At 41.7% G+C, this 12,856-nt stretch overlaps 1 pseudogene; it reads right to left on the bottom strand.

The window, feature by feature from the left end:
• Positions 1-12,352: 12,352 nt before the first annotated feature.
• LOC136122890 (non-histone chromosomal protein HMG-14 pseudogene) lies at positions 12,353-12,652 on the bottom strand (annotated as a pseudogene).
• Between the last annotated feature and the right edge of the window lie 204 nt (positions 12,653-12,856).

Raw genomic sequence — 12,856 nt, forward strand, 5'->3', positions numbered from 1 at the left:
GCAAAAAAATAAAAAATAATAAAAGATAATCCCTATAATAATGCCATGCTCACTTTATGTTTGGATCCTTTTTCTTCAGTGGGAAAATAGTAGAAAAGCCTAACCTCCAAAACTGAGTAGAATTCTTGGTGTATTCTTCAGAACGTGTCCTATGCGTTGATGCCTGGCCATGTGTCTTGTCCAACCAGGCTGAACAACGTCAACATTTGACTTAAGGAGAAGCCAAGGAGAGGAGCTTGGATGCAGTGTGAGACCTAACAGAACCCTGACATAACGGGCAATGAGGTCCAGAGTTAAGACTTTCAGTGGAAGTGCAGAGCGGGTTCTGCTCTCTGTCCCTTTCTTGCTTCTCTTTAATTTCTACTCTGGGATGTTAATTTTGGGTGAAATGTCCTCATTGTGGCAGTGCAAATATGAAGTGGCAAAAGTCTGGGTGAAAACTAAACTCTGCACCTGTGTGCGCACTCAAAACAGACAGACATTACGCAGAGTCATCACAGGCTGAAATGAAGGTGACCAGTTGGCCCAGGGCGAGGAGAGGAGATCATTAACCCTCCTTAGAATCTCAGGGGCCTGTGGCCTGTGAGAACGACAGAGTCTGAGGACAAGTATAACACCTGCGGGGTGTCAGGACACCAGCAGAATGCAGGCCCCAGAGCCTTAGAGGAACAGGTTTGTCCATGCTTTCCACAGGAAGGGAGGCTGCCAGGGGCTGCGGTCTTCCTCTCTGTGCTGGGCGTCAGCAGAGGGGGCTGTAGTGAAAACTGATTTGGGCTTGAGCACCTGGGCACCTTGCTCTTATCCCCTCCTCCCTTTGGTGACCTCCTCGCTGCCTGCAGCCTTCCACACAGCCTTCTTGCAGCACTTTGGGTTTCAGCGGTTTTAAAAGGAAAATTTACTGAAAGCCTGAAAGAGCAACAGCCATTTCTCATCTCTTTTTGTCCTTCTCCTTCTTATCATATTCTCAGTTGTTTAGAGTAAAAGTTGTAGCATTGGTGTGGGAGACTAGAAACCTTGAACAGTTCCAGCCTTCAAGTTCCCCAGCAATAGTAGCAGAGTTGCACAGACAGCACCCTTCTTTTCTTGCAGCTCATTTTATACACACATGCACATGCATATGTGTATATATGTATGCATAAGTGTGTGTGTATACATGTAACTTTTCTGTGGTTTATTTTGTGCTTTGATAGACTTATAATTTCATTTTTACTGGTGTCCCAAATCAAAATAAGGGCATTGCAATTTGAAGCCAGGTCTCTCTGACTCCAAAGGCAAAGCTATTTCCCTCAAGATACTACCTTCTCAGAGGGGTGGGGGAAGAAAAGGACACAACCCTCCCCCCCTCGCCCAGGTATGAGATCCCAGGTGTTTAGGAAAGTAGTAGTGCTCTGGACTGGGAAAAAAAAAAAAAAAAAGAGCCACCTGTGCATGAATAGGCAAGACTTTGGTTTGAGGTTGCAAAGCCCTAGAGCCCTGCCTGCCCTGCATCACTTACCCCCATCCAGGGTCAGTTGGATGCTGGAAGGAGGGACTGGTCTACTCACCTGATAGAAGATTTATTGTTTAGTCAGAAAAATCTATATCCTTGTCAAAAGATTATCCATTTTTCATTATGCACATGATCTTTCCAGATCATGGATTTAGAAAAGAGGAAATGTGCATTTCTCATTTCCAGATGTATAAAAAAAGCCCTCCAGCTTGGAAGCCCTCAGATATACACTCTATATGAGAAATGAATCAGGCATCTTAGATATTGTTAGTCTCAGTCCATAAATGCTGTGAGTCTGTAAACTCTAACTTCCCTGCTTTAAAAAACAAAAACAAAAACAAAAAAAACTATTTAAAAATCACCACTGGCTGATCAAAGTTTGACAGGTTAAAGGAAAAAAGAAGCCCTATGTATACATTTTGTTTTTTAAAGTCAGAGGCATTATAAAGCATTAGAGTCAAGGCTGTGTCAGCATTTTACAGAGCTTTGCTAAGGAGGTGTTTATGAAGGTGCATTAGCATTTACCAATTAAGATTCTCCATTTACTATGCAATCGTTAGGGGAAAAGGAAACAAATAAAGGCAAGCATTTATAGACAGCCAAAAGGCTAATTAAAAACACATCTTCATCTGGGCATTAGCAGATAGCAATACATTTAGCAAGGCTCCCTTGCTCATTGCTCTCTCTGTTGGGATGGGTTTTGTCTTTGATTTCAGTACTACCAAATCTTAGGTAAGGCAACTGTCCCCTAAAGCAGTTCATTAGAACATGGTTTTCCTCCACTTATGGACAGTCAATGCCATTCTAATTTTGTGTTTGTGAGGTATTTTTCACTATCCTGTAGATTTTTTTTTTTTGGTAGATCAATAACATGATATTTTAATGACTCAACAACTCCTCCATAAATAAAGATGAGGAAAGTCAATCTTTAGTATATCTAGGTCCTTATGTTTTACAGGTGAGGAAACAGGATGTGTGGGAGAACTCAGGAAGCCTGCCTCATTGCACAGTATAGATGGAGCTGGGGCATGATCGCCTGCCCCCAGCCCTAATATCACATGCTCTTACATACTAGCTATGCTTATTTACCTGGCTGAATATCTTTCCAATAAGAACTTTTTTTTTTTTAAGAAGATGTTGGGGGTAGGAGTTTATTAATTAATTAATTTATTTTTGGCTGTTTTGGGTCTTCGTTTCTGTGCGAGGGCTTTCTCTAGTTGTGGCAAGCGGGGGCCACTCTTAATCGCGGTGCGCGGGCCTCTCACTATCGCGGCCTCTCTTGTTGCAGAGCACAGGCTCCGGACACGCAGGCTCAGTAGTTGTGGCTCACGGGCCTAGTTGCTCCGCGGCATGTGGGATCTTCCCAGACCAGGGCTCGAACCCGTGTCCCCTGCATTAGCAGGCGGACTCTCAACCACTGCACCACCAGGGAAGCCCCAGTAAGAACCTTTGAGTTTACATTGATAACATTTACCGTACAAGGCAGGGGTGCTTTGCATTAAGAGCACTTTCTATATGGAAAAAAAAAAATTACAAGAAAGAACCAAAGAATGTATAGATCAGCAACGTGGAACTGACCTTAACAATCTATCTGGTGAGTTTGCTCCTAATTCCCTTTTCTACAATTGAAGAGTTAGAAATAAGGCTCTGCTTTGGCTGAGATTATACAAACAATACAAATAAATAAGGAATGATTACTGGACCAGAGAATTCTTTAAGAATCTTCCTTATTTTTTCAAAGCTCTGCTCAGCCATTTCTTTTTCTTCCAGGCACTGTTACTGATCTCCAAGGGATGAACAAGTTCCTCCTCCTTTGTTCTCTCAGTACCCTATGCTTGCCTCTATGTTTGCACTCAGCGTATGATATTGACATTTGGTATTAATGCATCTCTCTCTTACACTAAACTCTCAGATTTTTTGATGACAGGAATCAAGCTATATTCATCTGTACATCCGCAGCAACTAGTTCAATGCCTGCAATGAAATTGATTCTTAGGAAAAGTTGTTGAATTAGACAGAACCATTTTAAATAGCCAACTCTTACCGTGTATTTATATGTAATTTGATATATCCAAAAAATATTTACTCATAACTTTCAGGAATATATTATGTAAAGTGAAGTATAGCATTAATGTCTATTAGAGGCTAAAACTTGGCAGGCTTGAGGTGCAAGATATTAATTCATTTTGTGCAAAATAAGCACTTTGAATACTATGGCTTTACTTTCAACAGTTTTATAGAGAATAACATAATGACTGAGCATCCAGTGATGAGCCTCCCTAAAGCCAGGAAGATGATAAGTGATAACTGATCCATACAAGGACATCCTGAAGGTTGTCAAGAGTTATGAAAAATCATGTACCTTCTGGGTGTTTTTAGAATACCTGCCATCTGATGCCAAGTATAGCATGTCATCAGGACTCGTTAATTAAGGGTGCAACTACTGAGATGGTGCCTACAATTAACCAGGAAAATAGTCTCAGATCTCTGATTTTCCTCTACATGTTCATCACTTGTCTCTGCCTTTCTATAGCTTCTTACATGCTATTGAAGATGTAGGTTCAAAATAAACGCTTGCTCGTTGATTAAGGATTAGGTTGATTATTGCAGACAGAAAGCTACTGCATGAGATTCTCCCACCCACAGTTCTCATTTATTTACTCTCTTAATTTCTAGACTTGCTCCTGGGACATATGCACGCTCATGATCCCTTGTATTCTCAGGTGGCCTTAACCTGTCTGCCAAACTGCTGAATACACACTCTGCATGAAATCACACGGCCTCTGAATGTGACAGCTCCAGGGGCTGAGGTGAAGTCTGGGAAATGGCATGGATTTGCCAGTCAGATGGCTTTGAAAACTCTGATTTCTCTTTGAGTTGTGATTTCTGTGATGAGGTGTTCTCTAGAATTCTTCTCTTTGGTATTTCAGAAACAGTGGAATCTACAGAAAACACTGGACTGGGAACTGGGAGCTCAGGGTTTTATTTTTGGTTTTGCTCTCACATTATCATCGCAACTCAATTAAGGACCTTGAATATTCCACTTTGTGATTTAGAGGAAAAGCTATGTACCTTAAGTCCTTAATTCCATATACGCAATAAAGTTAAAACTGTATGATAATGTGGCGTGTAGTTATATGGATTTAGGGCACTCTGCGGCTCAATCCATATAACTACATACTGTCGAGAACTTGAAAAAAGTGAGTATCGTTAGTTCTCCAGACCCTGAGATACAATACCCCATTTTGCAAAATTTTAGATATTCTAACTACGACACTGAGAAACTCATGGCTTGGTAAATATTTCTCAGACCCCAAGTCAACACTTAAAGTAATGAAATGGATGTTATCTGACATTAATGTCTCTTCCCCTTTTTCGATATCTTATTAGGCATCAAAATGCAGTACTGTTTTACCTTGATTCTTCCTCTATAATTATATAGCAAAATTACTCTTTCTGCATAATGACTTCACAGGTTAATGGCTTCAGGTATTGGCCTATTAATTGACATTTGAATAGGACCTTTATGGAAACTCATCATTCTTAAAACTAGGGACAAGTCTAGCCTCAAAATTTTCAGTACTGTGGGACATCCTTTGGGATTTGAGGAGATGCAGAGACTCTTAATTTATTCCTCAAAAGAAAATAGTATCAGTCAACCATTAATATCCTGTCCTTTTCTCCCTGACCCTGTGACTCCGGCAGTTCTGAGACTGACTCTCCTCAAAGAAGGGTAAATAAATCAAGCAATGACAACATTTAGAGAACAATGATATTATTAAAAATATTTGCTGATTTGATTTAAACACATGGCTTGAGGGGAAAAAAAGTACAGTATGTGTTCTTTCACAAGTGACTTAAAGCTGATTCCTACACTTGGCTATGAGTCTTCGTCCAAATCTAGTATAAAACACTCCAGGAGAGAAATATTTTCTTTCTTTTCTCTACCTCTTCACACCTGGTTGTGAAATACTTCCCAGTTGCGTTTCCATTCATCTTCACCCCAGCAGGGTGTCCGCACTTTAGAGGTGCTGCTAGGTTTGTTCCACTTTGCCAAAGGCTTCAGGACAAAACTCTCCATGCTCATGAAGGCTCGTGACAGCAGGGGACCTTGTATGAAAGGAGATGTACTCTAGCAGCAGTTACTACGGGATGCCCAGTGAAACACAGTCTCTGAAGGTAAACAAGACGATTTTGGAATGAAATCTGCAATATCTTAGTGGCACAGCCCACCACAGTGTTTCACCCCTCCCTGTATGCTGTTCCGTCTCCCCGTTACTTCCTTCTCGGGCCCATTCTTTCCCTGGTTTGCTCCCCATTCCCTTACTCTTCCACATTCCCAGAGCAGCTCTGCTCTTTCTGGGTCTTTCTTCATCCATCTTTCAGATGACCTGCTTGCTCTTTTCACACACGTGCACTTCTGGGGCAGTCATATGCAGAGAAATGGAGATATTTTCCCTGTTAACAGTAAGGCCAGAAACTGTTAGCAAAAGGAGATCCTGGATATTGGTTATTTGTCTTTAAGTCCCAGCTCAAATGACCCTTTGGCAGGCTAAACAACCCCTGCTCTGTACTTCCATAGCTCTGGTCTGGCCTTCTGGTGTGGGACTTGTACTGTAGTTACAAATATGTTGATCCTTCCCCCTTTAGACTCCTATCTTCTTCAACGAAGGGCCTTGACCTTTGAATACTGTTAGCACGATGCCTAGTACGTGGTAGGGGCTCGAGAAGTATTTCTCACGTTGCATTGGCCTTCCTAGGTCACACCATGAAATAGTGATCACCCGACTTCTGGCTTTCATTCTTTCCATAACCCCAAGCCAAGGGCTTTAAAGGATCATGGTAACTTGACAGTATGCTGGGATGGCAGGGATTGGGTCAGGCTTCTTTCTACTCTGTAGTTTTGGAATAGAAAACATTAGTGGGGTTGAAAGGCTTTAGAAAGGACAGGTGGGCAGAGTCAGATAAAATAGAAAATACCACAGACTGCAAATTTTCATATGATGAATGATTTATTTTTTTCTGTTTTTCTGTTTCTTTTAAACTAAAACTCTGATCACTCTGATCTACCTTATCGTTCATTCACTGTACATGCCTTTGCTGTCTCTGACTAGAAGTGTGTTCTGTCAAATGGGCATTTCTGGGCCAGCTCAGCTTTTCCCCACAAATAAAAGTCTCTGTGTGGGGCTTCCCTGGTGGCGCAGTGGTTGAGAGTCCGCCTGCCGTTGCAGGGGACACGGGTTCGTGCCCCGGTCCGGGAAGATCCCACATGCCGCGGAGCGGCTGGGCCCGTGAGCCATGGCCGCTGAGCCTGCGCGTCCGGAGCCTGTGCTCCGCAACGGGAGAGGCCACAACAGTGAGGGGTCCGCGTACAGCAAAAAAAAAAAAAAAAGTCTCTGTGGCGTCCATTATAGGGAGTTTATCCTGACTTATTATCAGAGTAACAGGAGGAAAAAAACAAGACCTACTGACTACTTCTGTCGAAGGACAGAGAAAATGTACATTGGAAGATGAGTCATATTCTGGACATTATTTCATTACCACCTCCTGCCAATTATGTGGGGGGAGAATGGCTGATGTTTCATAGAACTGTATAGATTTCTGCGCTAGAAGGCACCTCAGAAATCATCCAACACAATTCCCTTATTTTATAAATGAGGAAACTGAGGTTGGGAGAGGTTAAGTGATATGTGTAAGAGGGCAGGAAATGGCAGAGTGGGGCTAGACTCCAATTTTCCTAACTGCCAGCCCTCTCTCACCTTGCATCGCGGGAAGCACATCCCTCAGTGTCACTCCTCTCCCTTCACAGCCCTTTCCTCTGCCCACTCCGTGTGTTCTCTTATAGCCCCTGTGACTTTTTCCCTTCATCTTTCAAGATTCGTTTTCAGGAAAGTGACTGGAACCATAGTTTTCAATAACCATTAAGCCTTCATAGTAGGGCGTTTTCAAACAAGACTTATACAGGTTTGAAATATATAAAGAAAAAAAGAAGAGGAATCCTCCATAATATCAGAATCCAGTTTACCTAAGCTGACGTGACATCTTTTAAAAATAAAAACAATATCTGCACCAAGTTAGAAATTCAGAAAACACCAAAAGGTAAACTATAGCATGTAAATCTCCCTTTCCCAGAGTCACTCTTCCTAGAGGAAATTGCTGTTAGCAGATTTTATCTACACTCTCAGTAAAATGTAAAATGCTTAATACATAAAGCAGCAGAGGTATCTGGATGGATGCGTGACGAACAGACGGATAGAAAGACAGATAAATAGATAGCAGATAGATAAAAATTTTGACAAAAGAGTTCAGCCTGTGCAAGTATGTTTTCCATTTAGTAATGTAACAGCTTTTTCAGAATCGTCATATATAGCTATTTTATTTTTAAAATAGCTGCATATCGTTCAACTCTATGGATGACCAATCATTTATTTAAGTAGCCCCCAAGTTTTTCCAGGTTTTGCTATTACAAGAATAATCATGTTTGTATGTATACATCTGTGCACACACAAACACACACACACACATACACGTGCTTTAGCAAACGTAACTACGATAGTAGAGTTATTGGGTTAAAGGATATGAGCACTGGAAAATTTGATATTTTGAAATAGGGTGTTTAAATGTCTAAAGAAGAAGGAAACTTTAGGTAAGATAAAGAAATCTTTCTCGTAGCTTTTTCAGTCATGTCTCTAAGGGTCCAGCAAAGGTGTTGAAAAATAGGTCACAGGAGAAAATTCCCAGCATTTCTGCCTCTAGAGAAGGATGTAGGTTCAGAGTCTGAAGACCCAATCCTAGGTTGGTGGCAAAAAATAAATAGGATTATGAAGAATCTGGTTTAAAATGGCTACTTAGGATTTACATGGAACACTTAGCAAAGAAGCCCAACCACTTATCCACTATGGGACAAAGAATGGTCCTCCATCTACGTAAATTTCGTCTTCTTCATCCAAGCAGGCCTTCACTGTCCGGCAGGTAGACCACTAGCCTCTGCACAGTGATGTGGCCCGACCAAACAAACGAAGGCTCCCAGTGGGAAAGCAGGTAGCATTTCTTAAAGATGCCAAAGTGGAGGCTGTAGCATTGTCATCCTCTTGCTTTATAAAAGGAGGCAGGCTGGCCTCACTCTCCTTCTCTTATGAGCTTATTAGTTACGAGTGCAACAGCAGCAAGCTAAGAGGAGCAGCGAAAATCTGATCAATAATGTATCTGTCTGTATCTGAATCAAAGGCACCGTGGTAAGGAAGGGAAAAGCACAGAGTATCTTAAATCACAACGCACACCATCAGTAGCCAGACAGTTGAGAGGGGCTGAGGGAGAACACAGAGAAGAGAGAAGCTGAGCGCGGGGTGGGGAGCTGGGGAGAAAGACCCAATTGTTAAAAACAATACAGTTCTTATTTTGAAAAGTTGAAGCTTCAAAGGACAAAGGAGGCTCAGATCTTTGGGAAATCCGAATCATATACATATATACACACACACTTCCGAAGTACAGGGGTCAAATGAAGTAAGAGTCCTGGGAAGGTTTTTGGATAATTCAAACAGAATCTCTGAATCACCTGGGATTTCCCAATGTCTCTTTAGCCTCCTTTTTCTAGGTAATGCATCAGGCCTCTAACACAGAGTCGAGGATTCCAAGTTCATACGCTGAGTCGCCCCATTTGAACCTGTAAACTAGGCAGAATGTCTCCCAAGTACTGCATTTGAGCCACATCTACCATTTTTCTGTTCAAATAAAAAAGTTTGTGTTCGGGCTCAGAAAGTAGAAATAGAAGTGTGAGGAGTCTTATAGGTCATTTAGCCCAAACCTCCAGTTTTGTATATGAGGCAACTAAGACCTCAGCAGTAGCTTCTTTAGCACCCATCACATAATTAGGACAGCATCTCAGAACTCTTTTAAGTATCACCTCAGTCATCTTTCTGCTGCTCTACCACCAGGTGATGTAGTCAGTATTTCTGCTTTTGTTTATGGAAGAAAATTAACCAGCCAACCAATGTTTCATTATTGCTTACAGAAAAGATGCATTTATATCTTTCTACAATGAAATAACATTCAGGAAAGAAAACAGGGAACTGAAATCTCTAAGATGATGTGGTTTATCTTATTCACTGCATGCAGTGGAGTCCACCACTGTTTCAGAAAATTAGGTACTTGGTTAAAGAGGTATGTGTGTCTGTTGGGCAGGGGGTGGAGAGGTAGGATGAAGAGAGAAAGAGATTGTTTATTTCAAAGTCAAAAGTAAATTTTTTTTGGTATCAACCACAGTTTTAATCTTTTAGCATGAACCTGAGCTATGGGGGCTTCTTCTATAGCTAGGCTTAACATTTTCATGTACAACCAAATATATTTATGTGGTTTGCTTATTTATTGTCTGTCTCTCATTGAGATATAAGATCAAGAGGACACTGAGCAAGTCTGTTATTCATGCTAATATTATCTAAGGTTGCACTAGCTGCTATAACAAGTTTATTTCTAGCTCACCTCAAGCGTAAAACCAGTTTTCTTACTGCTCTCCTCTAAGCGGTGATTCTGCCACCTTCTTCTATGTGGTCCACCACTTTCAGTGTAGTTCCCAAGGTCAATATAGTCAGTGAAAGACTCTCATGGAGAATCACACATGGCAGGGGCAGAAGCAACATTTTCTCTTATAGTCTATTGGCTAGTACTCAGTCATATCCAAACCTAACTCCAAAGTCCAGAAAATGTAGTCTAGTTGTGTTTCCAAGAAGAGGAAATGGGTTTAGGAATCAGCTGGCAGCCTTTGCCACACTAGTCTCTAATCAGAGCCTAGAATAGCATTTAGCACAGAGTAGATGCTCAAACAACAGCTGTTGACGGAACTTCTGAATGAATGAATATGGTCAACTTTTTAACTCTCTCACAATCCTATAGGTTAAGTAATTATGTGTAAACTACTTATCCAAATAGAAATGAGAGTTCATTATGAATCCATTCTTAAAGAGGGTCTTGCTACTCTTCAGCTCATTTGGTTTTTCTTTCCCTCTCAGCAGTGATCCTTAGCTGAAAATAACTTGATTTTCATGAAATTCAGTTTTCATGAAAGTAAGGCTAATTAGAGCTGTCTGATGCCCCTTTTCTGTTCCTCCAAATTCTCCTAAAAGAGTTGCCTGTATGAGAACGATGTGATAATCTTCTCACCGCCATGACTCAAGCGGATTGCATCACAGAATGTAGATGATCTGCATTTCACATGGACAGTTTGGAGTAAGACTGTGATTTTAAAACTTAAAATACAAACCAGGAAACATACTGAGCTTGTGTAAGTCAGGTAAGAATCTATCCTGGTGTCTGAAAATCCAGAGCAGGTCATTGGACAAGCTCCCCTGATTTTTCACCAACCTCATGTGCAGGAATTTCTCCAGTTTTTCCACCAATGCTCTCTGACTGTCAAACCCAATCTTTTGCTTTCTGTCTTCAACTGTACCAAGAGAACAGTGGGTCCATGTCCCCAGAATAACAACTGCCTAGTACAACAGCTGCTGTGGGCCTGGCTCCCCTCCTCTAGCACCTTACAGACCTAGGGACAGCCTTTGAAACACAGCCCTTGGCAAGATTTCTAGCCTCCTACCCCCTTGCTCTTGGCAAATCCCCTCTCTGCCTCATCAACAACAGCAACTCAGGTCAGCTGACAGATTATACCTCTTTTTTCCTTTCCTTTTTTCACTATAGGCAATGAGAATAAGATAAATACAAACTATTGATTTTGGGTAGTCACAGATTCATAGACTAGTAGGAAGTTGAAACTCGAGCCAGTGACTGAATTTTTCTCTGGGTTAGAGTCCTCCTCTATACAACCGGAGAGAATGGTAACTTTCTGTTGAGTGAGCGAGTGACAATGAATGGGAAACACCTGCTCCCCCAGTGTTTGTTTTGCTTCCCCCCTTTATTTCACTCCACGTGATTCCCCTATAATTTGTCTTACCTCATTCCCAGTAGATGGAAATTTTATCCACCTCCAATTATTGATATATAATTTTTTATACTTCAGTCACCCCATTCTGAAATGAGTTCATTTTCATGTAAACTCCTTTTTTTTCTTTCATAATTGAGATTTTATTGGTTGTTTTGAGGATCAGTACACAGACATTTTAATTTGTACACGATTCTCAACATACGTACCAGAAATCTAAAAAATCATGTAGATGCTTTTCTGAACAGTTATTCCAGTGACTTTCCAGATTAAAATTTGGAGGCAAATTTTCCTTCACAGGATATCCAGTACCAATATCTTCAAATATTGATATGATGTTACATCGTTAGGTCCCACTAATTCACAATTTAATATCACATACACTACATACTCAAATGTCAGTCGTCCACAGCACATTAACAGTTTTACGAGAAGAACTGGACTACCATTACCAAAGATGTTACAGAGTGCACGCAGTTCTGCCCAGGAGAGCCAAGATCAAGGGGTGAGTGGTTTGCTTTAGGAAACAATTCTACCAAAAACAACATGGGAAGAGAAGTAATTTAAAGCGTTTAAGACATTAAATGCACAGCTGACTCCAAACTGCCATTTGGTATGCTTTGTATTATAGGATAGAAAAGCTACCCCCCATCTGTGGAAGGTTAAGCTGACACCCAAGACAATCAAAGCCTCCCATATTCAATACCCCACTATTTTCTGATTGTACCAAAAAATAAACAACCAACAAATGATTTCACCTCTTAAAAAAGAGCGCTTACACTTAAAAAAAATGGAATGAGGTGGGATTCCCTCCTTTTAAAAAATGTTTCTAGAGCTACTAAAAAACCTGCATTTACAAAATAGTTGATAAAAATATTCCTCTGGATTGTACAAGGAGGGAGACAGGGACCCCTGATAGGACCAGGTGTGTGATATTAATCAGACTTGGCTTCTTTCCCTCCTGCTTCATCAGAAGCTGCGCTCTCCTCGTTTCTCCATTTTCTGCAGGTGAGTCTGTCTTAGTGTCTTGGTTAGCCACTTCAGCCTGTTTTCCCTTTGCTCCCCTTTTCCCTTCTGTTTGCACTTTTTTTGTCGGAAGATTTAACCTTTCCTGCCGCCTTTTTTGGCTTCGTTTCCACTTCTGCAGGAGCCGGTTTAGCTGACAACCTCGCCGACCTCCTCTTGGGCTCCTCCTTCGCCGCCCCCTCGGCGGAGCTGACCTTCCTCTTGGGCATCGTGGCGGCGGGGCGGGCGCGGGCCGGGTGCCTGCGGGCGCAGAGCCTTCTCGAAGCTGGGCTGCCTGGCCGCTGCCGCTGCTCCCGCCGCCCGAGCCGCTGGGACCCGCATGTAAACTCCTTTTGATCACCTTCTCTTTCTTCTTAAGCTACTAGAATTCTGCTGTGCAGTGTGGTCAGCTCTGACCACAGGTTGCTTTAGAG

The sequence above is a fragment of the Phocoena phocoena genome, chromosome 4 (genome assembly GCF_963924675.1).
Source record: "Phocoena phocoena chromosome 4, mPhoPho1.1, whole genome shotgun sequence".
In the NCBI taxonomy this organism is placed as follows: domain Eukaryota; kingdom Metazoa; phylum Chordata; class Mammalia; order Artiodactyla; family Phocoenidae; genus Phocoena; species Phocoena phocoena.